The sequence below is a fragment of the Barbus barbus genome, assembly GCF_936440315.1.
Source record: "Barbus barbus genome assembly, chromosome: 49".
In the NCBI taxonomy this organism is placed as follows: Eukaryota; Metazoa; Chordata; class Actinopteri; order Cypriniformes; family Cyprinidae; genus Barbus; species Barbus barbus.
The window spans coordinates 22,773,449-22,789,239 of record NC_136727.1 but is presented as its reverse complement, the minus strand read 5'-3'; the positions used below and the strand labels follow the sequence as shown (position 1 = coordinate 22,789,239).

General features: G+C 39.5%; 1 long non-coding RNA gene across 1 annotated transcript; it reads right to left on the bottom strand.

Annotated features, from left to right (window-relative positions):
- Positions 1-365: 365 nt before the first annotated feature.
- On the bottom strand, positions 366-14,384 carry LOC306867346. Its single transcript, XR_013784008.1, has 8 exons — positions 14,337-14,384; positions 13,626-13,680; positions 12,946-13,088; positions 12,499-12,869; positions 11,789-11,830; positions 1,779-1,921; positions 1,330-1,702; positions 366-672 (listed from the first exon to the last, which is right to left on the bottom strand). It is a non-coding gene; the product is annotated as an uncharacterized lncRNA (long non-coding RNA).
- Positions 14,385-15,791: the final 1,407 nt, after the last annotated feature.

Below are 15,791 nucleotides of genomic sequence, written 5' to 3'. Positions count from 1 at the left end.
TTTGCCAGATTTGGGCCACAATTAAGCCATAGCAATGCCACATGTAACCCAACAACAAACCAAATAAACCACACCTGGCCACAGTTGATTTTTATACAAACCCTGGTCTTTCCCAACATTCCTCATGCAGCATGGAATGGTGGCACTTTTGCAATGCACTCCTGTTTGCCAGATCTGCTCCACAAGTAGGCCAGTTGTTCAGCCACATGTTAGCCAAGAATTACATAAATAAACCATAACTGTGTGTTTTTGTGTGTGCATGCTGTGCCATATCATTGACACTAAGAGATATAAACTAAAGAGAAATTTAAAAATGCCCACTTTTTATGTTAAGAGAAGTTACAACAGATGATTTAAACACGTTTCTGAAAACATTTGCATTATTTATTAATATTGTCAAAGAACAACCAAGTGCAAGTTTCCATTTTCAAAACTGGAAAGCAATCTAAAAAAAATAGCAATAATAATAAAAACACAAAATATGTGCATATAAAGCATCTTAGAACTAAACAAAAAACAAAACAAAACATGTTTCCAGTTGGTCATCCAAAAAAAAACAGACAACGCAGAAGTAAACACACTAGAAGACATTGGCAAATGGAGCCATCCAAAATTAAAGAATTTGACCACCTTGGCTGGGCCCATCTGCGTCATCATGGCAATCTTGCAAGCCTTTATTGGATACACACAAAAACAAAATACACTGTTGAATGCTGATTTTACAATAGTGTTTTAATAGCAATAGCACATTAATACTGAATGGGGAAAAAATCGACTGGAACTACCAGTGCATTAAACTGTTTGGTAACTCTAAGGCCTTAATTGTTAACATTAATTAATGTATTAACTAGTATTAACTAACATGAACTGCATTATTTATTAAGCTTTTTTAATGTTACAGTCATTCACTGTTTGTTCATGTTAGTTCAACCATAAGTTTATCAAGCGACGAGAATACTTTTTGTGCGCAAAAAAACAAACAAAAATAACGACTTTATTCCACTATTCATTTTCGGCTGCTTGTTGTTTTTGTTTTATCGAGTCAGGCAGAGTACATCAAAATGATTATCTGTGATCATTTCATTTACAATAACTGCTTTGGGTGCGAGTGATCTAATATTTAGGAGCCCAAGCTTTAAAAATAGTTTTTGTTCGTTTTTCTGGTTTAATCACGGTCAGATTTTTTCTAGATCCTGCATTAAATTTATATTTAGACCTCGCTATTCGGGGAACAGACACAGTCTGTATAGATTGGACAACGCAATTACTTCTATCTTTTAAGTGGGTAGAACAAAAGTCATCATGGCAGTTATTTGAGAATTGTCTTACTAGTCAGATGGAGCGTAGCGTCCTGGAGATGTTGTCCGACAGGAGTTCCGCTCCGACTCTGCTGGGGTGCAGGCCATCAGCACGAAAAAGCCTAGGACGCTCCCAGAAAAGATTCCAATTATTAACAAAGAGCAGTTTCTGTTCTTTACACCATGACGATAACCATTCGTTTAAAGCAAACAGTCTACTGAACCTTTCGTTTCCTTGTCGATACGTGGGAAGCAGTCCTAACACGATGATCGTCGCCGCGGGCGATGTGCTGCGTACCGTCTCGATCAGGCTCCTGTAGTCCCTCTTCAGTGTCTCCATCTGCCGCAGCTTGATGTCGTTTGGCCCCCGCGTGCAGCACGACAGCACCGATGTTCTCGTTGCCCTTCAGGATCGCGGGTAAACATTCGCAGAAACATTGAGAACACGAGCACCGGGGAAACAGTGAGTGTGCACTCTACCTTCAGCTGACGTAGCACGGACGTGCCGGACGATGGAGCCTCTGACGATCACAGCATCGCGTTCCGTCTCGCGGAGGGGGGCGAAGCGGTTTCGGGTGGAGATGAAGGACATCTGGGAAGATCGCATTCTGGGTGCACAGGGTCTGTGCAGAGAAACACACGGAGTAGAGGTAGACTAACAAATCTAAGATCAGATTCAATCTCTTTTAGTAGTGACACAATGTCATCATGGTCAGAGTTTGAGGCCGAACAAGTAATAATGTTAGTCAAACGATTTTGGAAAATAATCTAAATGTGTTTTTTATTTAAAAATTAATTTTTTTACTTTTTTTTTTTTTTACTAATAATGCGATTTAATATACTAGTTGTTTAAGCTCTTTATGTTCTGTATTATTCAACAAAGACAAGCAATAAATCATTGTATAATATGGCTGGGAACTGGGAATCTTTAGTCACCTCATGATCATGATTGAGTCACCTCAAAAAAATTTTTTGGATGGAATTACATACTGTATGTATTTATAAGAACTGTTTAAAAATAATAATTACACTTTAAAGTTTTAAGTTTTACACTTTAAATTACACTTTTAAATTGTAGCTTATATAAACGAACAAAACAAAAAAAAAATTCCTTGATACTTTTTTATTTTGTACCACATGAAATGTATCAGCAGCTTACCTTAATGGTGACAGTGAACTCTAAACTGTAGCATTTTATTCCCACCAGCAGTTTTCTGTAGCAAATCACATTAACATGTCTTCCCAGATAGCAGACGGATGTGGGCCACTTCAGGCATTGATGCGGCACTGGTGGCCTTCTTATGGCCCGCACCAAATGTGTCTGAGCCTGAAGTGGCCCAAATGTAAAATGGCAAATATGGCCCAAAAACTGTAAATCACATCTGGGCCATTTTAGGCAAAGATGCGGCACTCATGACAATGTGTAATCTGAATCTGAGCCTAAAGTGGCCCATATGATAGATAATAAACATGGCCCAAATATGACAAACCAAATGTGGGCCACCTATGGCAAAAACGTGGCACAATTGACAATGACTAATCTGGATGTAAACCAAATATGGCCCACATATGTTTCAGCAAATGTGGCCCAATTATCTTAAAACATATCTGGGCCAGGTTGGGCAAAGATATGGCACAGTGGCACTGGCTGATCTGGATGTGAGCCAAAAGTGGCCCACATATAATCCTGAAAATGTGGCCCAGTTATCTCAAAACATATCTGGGCCCGGTTTGGCAAAGATATGGCACAGTGGCACTGGCTCACCTCGATGTGAGCCAAAAGTGGCCCACATATAATCCTGAAAATGTGGCCCAGTTATCTTATAACATATCTGGGCCAGGTTTGGCAAAGATATGGCTCAGTGAATACTGGCTCATCTGGATGTGAGCCAAAAGTGGCCCACATATAATGTCGCAAATGTGGCCCAGTTATCTTAAAACATATCTTTGCCAGGTTTGGCAAATATATGGCACAGTGGCACTGGCTCATCTGGATGTGAGCCAAAAGTGGCCCACATATAATGTTGCAAATGTGGCCCAGTTATCTTATAACACATCTGGGCCAGGTTTGGCAAAGATATGGCACAGTGACCACTGGCTCATCTGGATGTGAGCCAAAAATGGCCCACATATAATGTTGAAAATGTGGCCCAGTTATCTTAACACACATTTGGGCCAGGTTTGGCAAAGATATGGCTCAGTGACCCCTGGCTCATCAGGATGTGAGCCAAAAGTGGCCCACATATAATGTTGCTAATGTGGCCCAGTTATCTTATAACACATCTGCGACAGGTTTGGCAAATATATGGCTCAGTGACCCCTGGCTCATCTGGATGTGAGCCAAAAATGGCCCACATATAATGTTGAAAATGTGGCCCAGTTATCTTAACACACATTTGGGCCAGGTTTGGCAAAGATATGGCTCAGTGACCACTGGCTCATCTGGATGTGAGCCAAAAGTGGCCCACATATAATATTGCAAATTTGGCCCAGTTATCTCAAAACATATCTGGGCCAGGTTTGGCAAAGATATGGCTGAGTGACCACTGGCTCATCAGGATGTGAGCCAAAAGTGTCCCACATATAATATTGAAAATGTGTCCCAGTTATCTTAAAACACATCTGGGCCAGGTTTGGCAAAGATATGGCTCATTGGCCACTGGCTCATCTGGATGTGAGCCAAAAGTGGCCCACATATAATTTTGCAAATGTGGCCCAGTTATCTTATAACACATCTGGGCCAGGTTTGGCAAAGTTATGGCTAAGTGACCACTGGCTCATCTGGATGTGAGCCAAAAGTGGCCCACATATAATATTGAAAATGTGGCCCAGTTATCTTATAACACATCTGGGCCAGGTTTGGCAAAGATATGGCTCAGTGACCACTGGCTCATCTGGATGTGAGCCAAAAGTGGCCCACATATAATGTTGCAAGTGTCGCCCAGTTATCTTATAACATATCTGGGCCAGGTTTGGCAAAGATATGGCTGAGTGACCACTGGCTCATCAGGATGTGAGCCAAAAGTGGCCCACATATAATATTGAAAATGTGGCCCAGTTATCTTAAAACACATCTGGGCCAGGTTTGGCAAAGATATGGCTCAGTGGCCACTGGCTCATCAGGATGTGAGCCAAAAGTGGCCCACATGTAATGTTGCTAATGTGGCCCAGTTATCTTATAACACATCTGGGACAGGTTTGGCAAATATATGGCTCAGTGACCCCTGGCTCATCTGGATGTGAGCCAAAAATGGCCCACATATAATGTTGAAAATGTGGCCCAGTTATCTTAACACACATTTGGGCCAGGTTTGGCAAAGATATGGCTCAGTGACCCCTGGCTCATCAGGATGTGAGCCAAAAGTGGCCCACATATAATGTTGCTAATGTGGCCCAGTTATCTTAACACACATTTGGGCCAGGTTTGGCAAAGATATGGCTAAGTGACCACTGGCTCATCTGGATGTGAGCCAAAAGTGGCCCACATATAATATTGAAAATGTGGCCCAGTTATCTTATAACACATCTGGGCCAGGTTTGGCAAAGATATGGCTGAGTGACCACTGGCTCATCTGGATGTGAGCCAAAAGTGGCCCACATATAATGTTGCAAGTGTCGCCCAGTTATCTTATAACATATCTGGGCCAGGTTTGGCAAAGATATGGCTGAGTGACCACTGGCTCATCAGGATGTGAGCCAAAAGTGGCCCACATATAATATTGAAAATGTGGCCCAGTTATCTTAAAACACATCTGGGCCAGGTTTGGCAAAGATATGGCTCAGTGGCCACTGGCTCATCAGGATGTGAGCCAAAAGTGGCCCACATATAATGTTGCTAATGTGGCCCAGTTATCTTATAACACATCTGGGACAGGTTTGGCAAATATATGGCTCAGTGACCCCTGGCTCATCTGGATGTGAGCCAAAAATGGCCCACATATAATGTTGAAAATGTGGCCCAGTTATCTTAACACACATTTGGGCCAGGTTTGGCAAAGATATGGCTCAGTGACCCCTGGCTCATCAGGATGTGAGCCAAAAGTGGCCCACATATAATGTTGCTAATGTGGCCCAGTTATCTTATAACACATCTGGGACAGGTTTGGCAAATATATGGCTCAGTGACCCCTGGCTCATCTGGATGTGAGCCAAAAATGGCCCACATATAATGTTGAAAATGTGGCCCAGTTATCTTAACACACATTTGGGCCAGGTTTGGCAAAGATATGGCTCAGTGACCACTGGCTCATCTGGATGTGAGCCAAAAGTGGCCCACATATAATATTGCAAATTTGGCCCAGTTATCTCAAAACATATCTGGGCCAGGTTTGGCAAAGATATGGCTGAGTGACCACTGGCTCATCAGGATGTGAGCCAAAAGTGGCCCACATATAATATTGAAAATGTGTCCCAGTTATCTTAAAACACATCTGGGCCAGGTTTGGCAAAGATATTGCTCAGTGGCCACTGGCTCATCTGGATGTGAGCCAAAAGTGGCCCACATATAATGTTGCAAATTTGGCCCAGTTATCTCAAAACATATCTGGGCCAGGTTTGGCAAAGATATGGCTGAGTGACCACTGGCTCATCAGGATGTGAGCCAAAAGTGGCCCACATATAATTTTGCAAATGTGGCCCAGTTATCTTATAACACATTTGGGCCAGGTTTGGCAAAGTTATGGCTAAGTGACCACTGGCTCATCTGGATGTGAGCCAAAAGTGGCCCACATATAATATTGAAAATGTGGCCCAGTTATCTTAACACACATTTGGGCCAGGTTTGGCAAAGATATGGCTCAGTGACCCCTGGCTCATCAGGATGTGAGCCAAAAGTGGCCCACATATAATGTTGCTAATGTGGCCCAGTTATCTTAACACACATTTGGGCCAGGTTTGGCAAAGATATGGCTAAGTGACCACTGGCTCATCTGGATGTGAGCCAAAAGTGGCCCACATATAATATTGAAAATGTGGCCCAGTTATCTTATAACACATCTGGGCCAGGTTTGGCAAAGATATGGCTGAGTGACCACTGGCTCATCTGGATGTGAGCCAAAAGTGGCCCACATATAATGTTGCAAGTGTCGCCCAGTTATCTTATAACATATCTGGGCCAGGTTTGGCAAAGATATGGCTGAGTGACCACTGGCTCATCAGGATGTGAGCCAAAAGTGGCCCACATATAATATTGAAAATGTGGCCCAGTTATCTTAAAACACATCTGGGCCAGGTTTGGCAAAGATATGGCTCAGTGGCCACTGGCTCATCAGGATGTGAGCCAAAAGTGGCCCACATATAATGTTGCTAATGTGGCCCAGTTATCTTATAACACATCTGGGACAGGTTTGGCAAATATATGGCTCAGTGACCCCTGGCTCATCTGGATGTGAGCCAAAAATGGCCCACATATAATGTTGAAAATGTGGCCCAGTTATCTTAACACACATTTGGGCCAGGTTTGGCAAAGATATGGCTCAGTGACCCCTGGCTCATCAGGATGTGAGCCAAAAGTGGCCCACATATAATGTTGCTAATGTGGCCCAGTTATCTTATAACACATCTGGGACAGGTTTGGCAAATATATGGCTCAGTGACCCCTGGCTCATCTGGATGTGAGCCAAAAATGGCCCACATATAATGTTGAAAATGTGGCCCAGTTATCTTAACACACATTTGGGCCAGGTTTGGCAAAGATATGGCTCAGTGACCACTGGCTCATCTGGATGTGAGCCAAAAGTGGCCCACATATAATATTGCAAATTTGGCCCAGTTATCTCAAAACATATCTGGGCCAGGTTTGGCAAAGATATGGCTGAGTGACCACTGGCTCATCAGGATGTGAGCCAAAAGTGGCCCACATATAATATTGAAAATGTGTCCCAGTTATCTTAAAACACATCTGGGCCAGGTTTGGCAAAGATATTGCTCAGTGGCCACTGGCTCATCTGGATGTGAGCCAAAAGTGGCCCACATATAATGTTGCAAATTTGGCCCAGTTATCTCAAAACATATCTGGGCCAGGTTTGGCAAAGATATGGCTGAGTGACCACTGGCTCATCAGGATGTGAGCCAAAAGTGGCCCACATATAATTTTGCAAATGTGGCCCAGTTATCTTATAACACATTTGGGCCAGGTTTGGCAAAGTTATGGCTAAGTGACCACTGGCTCATCTGGATGTGAGCCAAAAGTGGCCCACATATAATATTGAAAATGTGGCCCAGTTATCTTATAACACATCTGGGCCAGGTTTGGCAAAGATATGGCTCAGTGACCACTGGCTCATCTGGATGTGAGCCAAAAGTGGCCCACATATAATATTGAAAATGTGGCCCAGTTATCTTATAACACATCTGGGCCAGGTTTGGCAAAGATATGGCTCAGTGACCACTGGCTCATCTGGATGTGAGCCAAAAGTGGCCCACATATAATATTGAAAATGTGGCCCAGTTATCTTATAACACATCTGGGCCAGGTTTGGCAAAGATATGGCTGAGTGACCACTGGCTCATCTGGATGTGAGCCAAAAGTGGCCCACATATAATGTTGCAAGTGTCGCCCAGTTATCTTATAACACATCTGGGCCAGGTTTGGCAAAGATATGGCTAAGTGACCACTGGCTCATCTGGATGTGAACCAAAAGTGGCCCACATATAATATTGAAAATGTGGCCCAGTTATCTTATAACACATCTGGGCCAGGTTTGGCAAAGATATGGCTGAGTGACCACTGGCTCATCTGGATGTGAGCCAAAAGTGGCCCACATATAATGTTGCAAGTGTCGCCCAGTTATCTTATAACACTTCTGGGCCACGTTTGGCAAAGATATGGCTAAGTGACCACTGGCTCATCTGGATGTGAGCCAAAAGTGGCCCACATATAACGCTGTAAAAAGGCACAGTTATCTCAGAATGTATTTGGGCCAGTTTTGGCAAAGATATGCTACAGTGGCACTGCCTCAGGTGTGAGCCGAAAGTGCCACCTATATGGCATGGCAAATATGGTCCATATAATTCATAATAATTTGGGCCACATTTGGAAAATATACGGCACAGTCAGCATTGGCTAATCAGGGTGTAAGTCTAACTTGGCCCACATTCGAAATATGCCCCCCAAAAATGTAAACCTACGTGGTAAGTCCATTTCTGGCTTAGATGCAACACTTCTGACAATGGCTAATTTAGCTTAAAAAGGACAGACTTTGAAACTGCCTTGAATTTTTTTTTAACAACATTTAACAATATTTTTTGGTATAGATGCAGCAGGCACTTAGGCTGTGTGTCGTGTCCACCAATGCGTTTTTTTTCACGCGACTGGTGTGTTTACTCAATTGTTTTCAATGGGAGTGCCGCGTTTTTAAAACGCCATGCATTTTTATGGCTATAAAGCGCTGAACACTCAGCGGTTTTTATAGATCGGCGAGAGTTAAAGAATGTTAAACTTTGGTTAAAACGCTCATCACTGTCACTTTCTACCAGACCGTCCAATCACAATGGAGGAGGGGCGGGAAAAATACCACACCGACCAACTGTCACAACATTATTTCTGAACAACATCAAATAGCAGAGTAGATGGAAAAATTATATTTCTGGTTTCCGAACATACGTGTCTATACCATATGACATCCGTACTATACAACATTATTAGTATTATACAAATTATCAGCGAAATCAGTTACAAGTAAACTGTGCTACGGATATTCTGTATAGCAACAAAGCGTCTCAAAAAAAAAAAAAAAAAAACAACAACAACAAAAACGCTGCACTGCCAAAACACTTTCAATCGCCCACAGCTAGGCGTTTTCAGCAGATTGCCTAGCATTTTCGGCTGGCTAAAAACGCTTTGGTGGACATGTCCTTAGGCTGGATGTGAGGCTACATGTACTTACATCTATAACATATATGCTATTGCTGACATATGTTTTGTAGGTAGAGTGTCTCGAAAAGTTCAAGTGTCTAAGTTCAAACTTATGAAGAGTTTTTTATGGTTTTGGGATGTGCAAGAAGATACTTTAGTTGCTGTTTGTGCAAAGCTTGGGGCACAATGATTTTGCCAAGTACTGTATCAACATATTTTTGTTGATCTTGGAACATCATTCCTGTCCATAAAATTAGTCCTAACCCTAACCCTACAATCAGAGGGAAATGATAATAACACTGATCTAGAAGCATGGTTGAAAGCCTAAACTTGGCATAACTTCAAACTTCAATTCTAATTGGTCGATATGAATGCTGTTCCAGGATCAATAAAGATGTTGAGCCAGGAACATGTTAGCCTACTCTGTGAAACCTTGCTTATCTTGCTAGCAGTGTCATATAGGCCTAACTTCTAAAGCAGACACGGATAAACTTCCAATGAGGCCTCAAGATGAGTTAAAATTATGACAAATTAGTCAATCAAGATTCTTATTATTTGGCTATTTTTATAACAAATGTACTGGATTTGTTGTGAAGAATAGGACTATAAGGAGACATTGAAGTCAAAAAGGTTGTGATTCACTGTTCCTATGTGTCTCAAGTGACCCCACAAAGTGTAATATTTGAAACCCCCTTAAAATATTCAAATATTTAAAAATAATCCAATTAAAATATTCAAATATTGAAAATATATTAAAAAAATATTTAAAAAATGAAATAAACATATTTTAAATAAATAAATAAACATTTAATTTTATTACATTCAGGGTTCTCAAGTTTTATCAAAATCTTGATGCGGTTAGGGGAGGAGCCCTAATGGAGCCCCAATTTTACCCATTGTTCATAATTAACCAGCACAAATTGAAATTATAACAATTGGTAAATCTGATAAATGACAGAGCAATTAATCACATCAAAAATACTCTTTAATGTTATATTTCAAAATGACAAATATACACAAATTACAAAAATATAACAAATTGCTCAAGAGTACACACTCCAGCTTATGAAATGTGTTTTGTGTTGTAAGTGTTTGTTGCACATTTTGATGCCTTGATAACAGGGGTAGGGGGCTCCCAGACATCTTCACTGTCATAATGGATGACAGTGTTCCGTCCAGAGCCAACCTGTTTCTAGTTTTGGTTTTGTTCAAACCTATCTCCATCAGGACGTGTGTTCGCGCGATGTTGTTGGTTGCCTAGTAACGAACGTACAGTGGCAGAGAATGTTCCGTCAACTTTGTTCGCGCATCTATGTTGCCTATACGTGCTGGCAGCAGGAAACGTCACTTTGGCTGTATCAGAAATCGCCCCCGGTTGGCATTGCCTTTTCAGCGTGAGAAATACACGGTGTGGCGTACAGCGTGTGAACTGGTTGAATTGCGTGTGTCTCACGCCCACATTTCTGGCTTAATATAATTTACATTTATACAACTGTCATTTTTAGGCTATAAATAATCTTTCTTAAAGATAAAAAATATATAATTTTAATTGACATTATAATTGATGAAATACGATTAAATGAACGACAAAGCTCTTGTGAGAAAATATTATTATTTTGATAATTAACTTTTTCAGCCCCCTGCATTCATGAAAAAATTGTCACATTTTTTTGCTTCAGCTTACTTATTTATTAGAGATACGATCTCTATTTTGTTTATAACAAAATATTTACTGCATTTGAAGTTGTCTTTGAAAAAAAAAAATCAAACTGATTCGGCCCTTTAAATTTAAACAGCCGTAAGGCGCGAAAAAGGCGCTCGAAACCAGAAGGATTGTCGGTTGGAGGGAGGACGAATACAACAAACAATCAATCAAGGTAAGATCGATACATTTATATTTTCTTAGCGATTGCTTCGTTATATCCATGTTGTATGAGTTAATGGAATAACTTCTAATTTCGAAGTAACATTATTTTGGCAGTTTATAGCTCTAAGCTAGATCTATTATGGTTATCGAATGCGAAATGAACAAGTATCTATTGAACGGCGTGCCAATACATTTAGATTTGCTCATGTTGCTCCGATCTTGCCAACCTTCAGTCAGTTCTGCACGGTGAAAGTATTTAACTCTTGTCTTATTTTGGCACAACAATGAAAAATGTATATATAATAGCCTATAGTGTAATTTTTCATTCATGTTTATACATTGGGCATACAGTAATACTGCAGTAACTGCACTAGTTTTATTACTTTGTGACAGCATTTTTCGTTAACTAGCAATAATGCACAAATTACTACATGCTTTTTCTTACAATAAAAGCTTTTATGAGATGATTACAAAGTAACAATAGCCTAATAGATATTATTGAGCAAGTTGGTTCAGGTATTATTACTCTATGTATTTCACATTTTTAGTATACCCTAGTAATTTTAAAATTAGTTTGCCTGCTTTTTTTTTTTTCATTTAATGTTTTGAGTCAGGATGTTTTTCACCTTAAAGCATCTTAGAACTAAACAAAAAACAAAACAAAACATGTTTCCAGTTGGTCATCCAAAAAAAAACAGACAACGCAGAAGTAAACACACTAGAAGACATTGGCAAATGGAGCCATCCAAAATTAAAGAATTTGACCACCTTGGCTGGGCCCATCTGCGTCATCATGGCAATCTTGCAAGCCTTTATTGGATACACACAAAAACAAAATACACTGTTGAATGCTGATTTTACAATAGTGTTTTAATAGCAATAGCACATTAATACTGAATGGGGAAAAAATGGACTGGAACTACCAGTGCATTAAACTGTTTGGTAACTCTAAGGCCTTAATTGTTAACATTAATTAATGTATTAACTAGTATTAACTAACATGAACTGCATTATTTATTAAGCTTTTTTAATGTTACAGTCATTCACTGTTTGTTCATGTTAGTTCAACCATAAGTTTATCAAGCGACGAGAATACTTTTTGTGCGCAAAAAAACAAACAAAAATGACGACTTTATTCCACTATTCATTTTCGGCTGCTTGTTGTTTTTGTTTTATCGAGTCAGGCAGAGTACATCAAAATGATTATCTGTGATCATTTCATTTACAATAACTGCTTTGGGTGCGAGTGATCTAATATTTAGGAGCCCAAGCTTTAAAAATAGTTTTTGTTCGTTTATTTTGTGTTTTTCTGGTTTAATCACGGTCAGATTTTTTCTAGATCCTGCATTAAATTTATATTTAGACCTCGCTATTCGGGGAACAGACACAGTCTGTATAGATTGGACAACGCAAGTACTTCTATCTTTTAAGTGGGTAGAACAAAAGTCCTCATGGCAGTTATTTGAGAGCTGGCTTACTAGTCAGATGGAGCGTAGCGTCCTGGAGATGTTGTCCGACAGGATCCCACTCCGACTCTGCTGGGGTGCAGGTCATCAGCACGGAAAAGCCTAGGACGCTCCCAGAAAAGATTCCAATTATTAACAAAGAGCAGTTTCTGTTCTTTACACCATGACGATAACCATTCGTTTAAAGCAAACAGTCTACTGAACCTTTCGTTTCCTTGTCGATACGTGGGAAGCAGTCCTAACACGATGATCGTCGCCGCGGGCGATGTGCTGCGTACCGTCTCGATCAGGCTCCTGTAGTCCCTCTTCAGTGTCTCCATCTGCCGCAGCTTGATGTCGTTTGTCCCCGCGTGCAGCACGACAGCACCGATGTTCTCGTTGCCCTTCAGGATCGCGGGTAAACATTCGCAGAAACATTGAGAACACGAGCACCGGGGAAACAGTTAGTGTGCACTCTACCTTCAGCTGACGTAGCACGGACGTGCCGGACGAAGGAGCCTCCGACGATCACAGCATCGCGTTCCGTCTCGCGGAGGGGGGCGAAGCGGTTTCGGGTGGAGATGAAGGACATCTGGGAAGATCGCATTCTGGGTGCACAGGGTCTGTGCAGAGAAACACACGGAGTAGAGGTAGACTAACAAATCTAAGATCAGATTCAATCTCTTTTAGTAGTGACACAATGTCATCATGGTCAGAGTTTGAGGCCAAACAAGTAATAATGTTAGTCGAACGATTTTGGAAAATAATCTAAATGTGTTTTTTATTTAAAAATTATTTTTTTTACTTTTTTTTTTTTTTTACTAATAGTGTGATTTAATATACTAGTTGTTTAAGCTCTTTATCTTCTGTATTATTCAACAAAGACAAGCAATAAATCATTGTATAATATGGCTGGGAACTGGGAATCTTTAGTCACCTCATGATCATGATTGAGTCACCTCAAAAAAAATTTTGGGATGGAATTACATACTGTATGTATTTATAAGAACTGTTTAAAAATAATAATTACACTTTAAAGTTTTAAGTTTTACACTTTAAATTACACTTTTAAATTGTAGCTTATATAAACGAACAAAACAAAAAAAAAATTCCTTGATACTTTTTTATTTTGTACCACATGAAATGTATCAGCAGCTTACCTTAATGGTGACAGTGAACTCTAAACTGTAGCATTTTATTCCCACCAGCAGTTTTCTGTAGCAAATCACATTGACATGTGTTATTAAGGTGAAAAACATCCTGACTCAAAACATTAAATGAAAAAAAAAAAAAAAAAAAGCAGGCAAACTAATTTTAAAATTACTAGGGTATACTAAAAATGTGAAATACATAGAGTAATAATACCTGAACCAACTTGCTCAATAATATCTATTAGGCTATTGTTACTTTGTAATCATCTCATAAAAGCTATTATTTTAAGAAAAAGCATGTAGTAATTTGTGCATTATTGCTAGTTAACGAAAAATGCTGTCACAAAGTAATAAAACTAGTGCAGTTACTGCAGTATTACTGTATGCCCAATGTATAAACATGAATGAAAAATTACACTATAGGCTATTATATACACATTTTTCATTGTTGTGCCAAAATAAGACAAGAGTTAAATACTTTCACCGTGCAGAACTGACTGAAGGTTGGCAAGATCGGAGCAACATGAGCAAATCTAAATGTATTGGCGCGCCGTTCAATCGATACTTGTTCATTTCGCATTCGATAACCATAATAGATCTAGCTTAGAGCTATAAACTGCCAAAATAATGTTACTTCGAAATTAGAAGTTATTCCATTAACTCATACAACATGGATATAACGAAGCAATCGCTAAGAAAATATAAATGTATCGATCTTACCTTGATTGATTGTTTGTTGTATTCGTCCTCCCTCCAACCGACAATCCTTCTGGTTTCGAGCGCCTTTTTCGCGCCTTACGGCTGTTTAAATTTAAAGGGCCGAATCAGTTTGATTTTTTTTTTTCAAAGACAACTTCAAATGCAGTAAATATTTTGTTATAAACAAAATAGAGATCGTATCTCTAATAAATAAGTAAGCTGAAGCAAAAAAATGTGACAATTTTTTCATGAATGCAGGGGGCTGAAAAAGTTAATTATCAAAATAATAATATTTTCTCACAAGAGCTTTGTCGTTCATTTAATCGTATTTCATCAATTATAATGTCAATTAAAATTATATATTTTTTATCTTTAAGAAAGATTATTTATAGCCTAAAAATGACAGTTGTATAAATGTAAATTATATTAAGCCAGAAATGTGGGCGTGAGACACACGCAATTCAACCAGTTCACACGCTGTACGCCACACCGTGTATTTCTCACGCTGAAAAGGCAATGCCAACCGGGGGCGATTTCGGATACAGCCAAAGTGACGTTTCCTGCTGCCAGCACGTGTAGGCAACATAGATGCGCGAACAAAGTTGACGGAACATTCTCGGCCACTGTACGTTCGTTACTAGGCAACCAACAACATCGCGCGAACACACGTCCTGATGGAGATAGGTTTGAACAAAACCAAAACTAGAAACAGGTTGGCTCTGGACGGAACACTGTCATCCATTATGACAGTGAAAATGTCTGGGAGCCCCCTACCCCTGTTATCAAGGCATCAAAATGTGCAACAAACACTTACAACACAAAACACATTTCATAAGCTGGAGTGTGTACTCTTGAGCAATTTGTTATATTTTTGTAATTTGTGTATATTTGTCATTTTGAAATATAACATTAAAGAGTATTTTTAATGTGATGAATTGCTCTGTCATTTATCAGATTTACCAATTGTTATAATTTCAATTTGTGCTGGTTAATTATGAACAATGGGTAAAATTGGGGCTCCATTAGGGCTCCTCCCCTAACCGCATCAAGATTTTGATAAAACTTGAGAACCATGAATGTAATAAAATTAAATGTTTATTTATTTATTTAAAATATGTTTATTTCATTTTTTAAATATTATTTTTTTAATATATTTTCAATATTTGAATATTTTAATTGGATTATTTTTAAATATTTGAATATTTTAAGGGGGTTTCAAATATTACCCTTTGTGGGGTCACTTGAGACACATAGGAACAGTGAATCACAACCTTTTTGACTTCAATGTCTCCTTATAGTCCTATTCTCCACAACAAATCCAGTACATTTGTTATAAAAATAGCCAAATAATAAGAAATATCTTGATTGACTAATTTGTCATAATTTTAACTCATCTTGAGGCCTCATTGGAAGTTTATCCGTGTCTGCTTTAGAAGTTAGGCCTATATGACACTGCTAGCAAGATAAGCAAGGTTT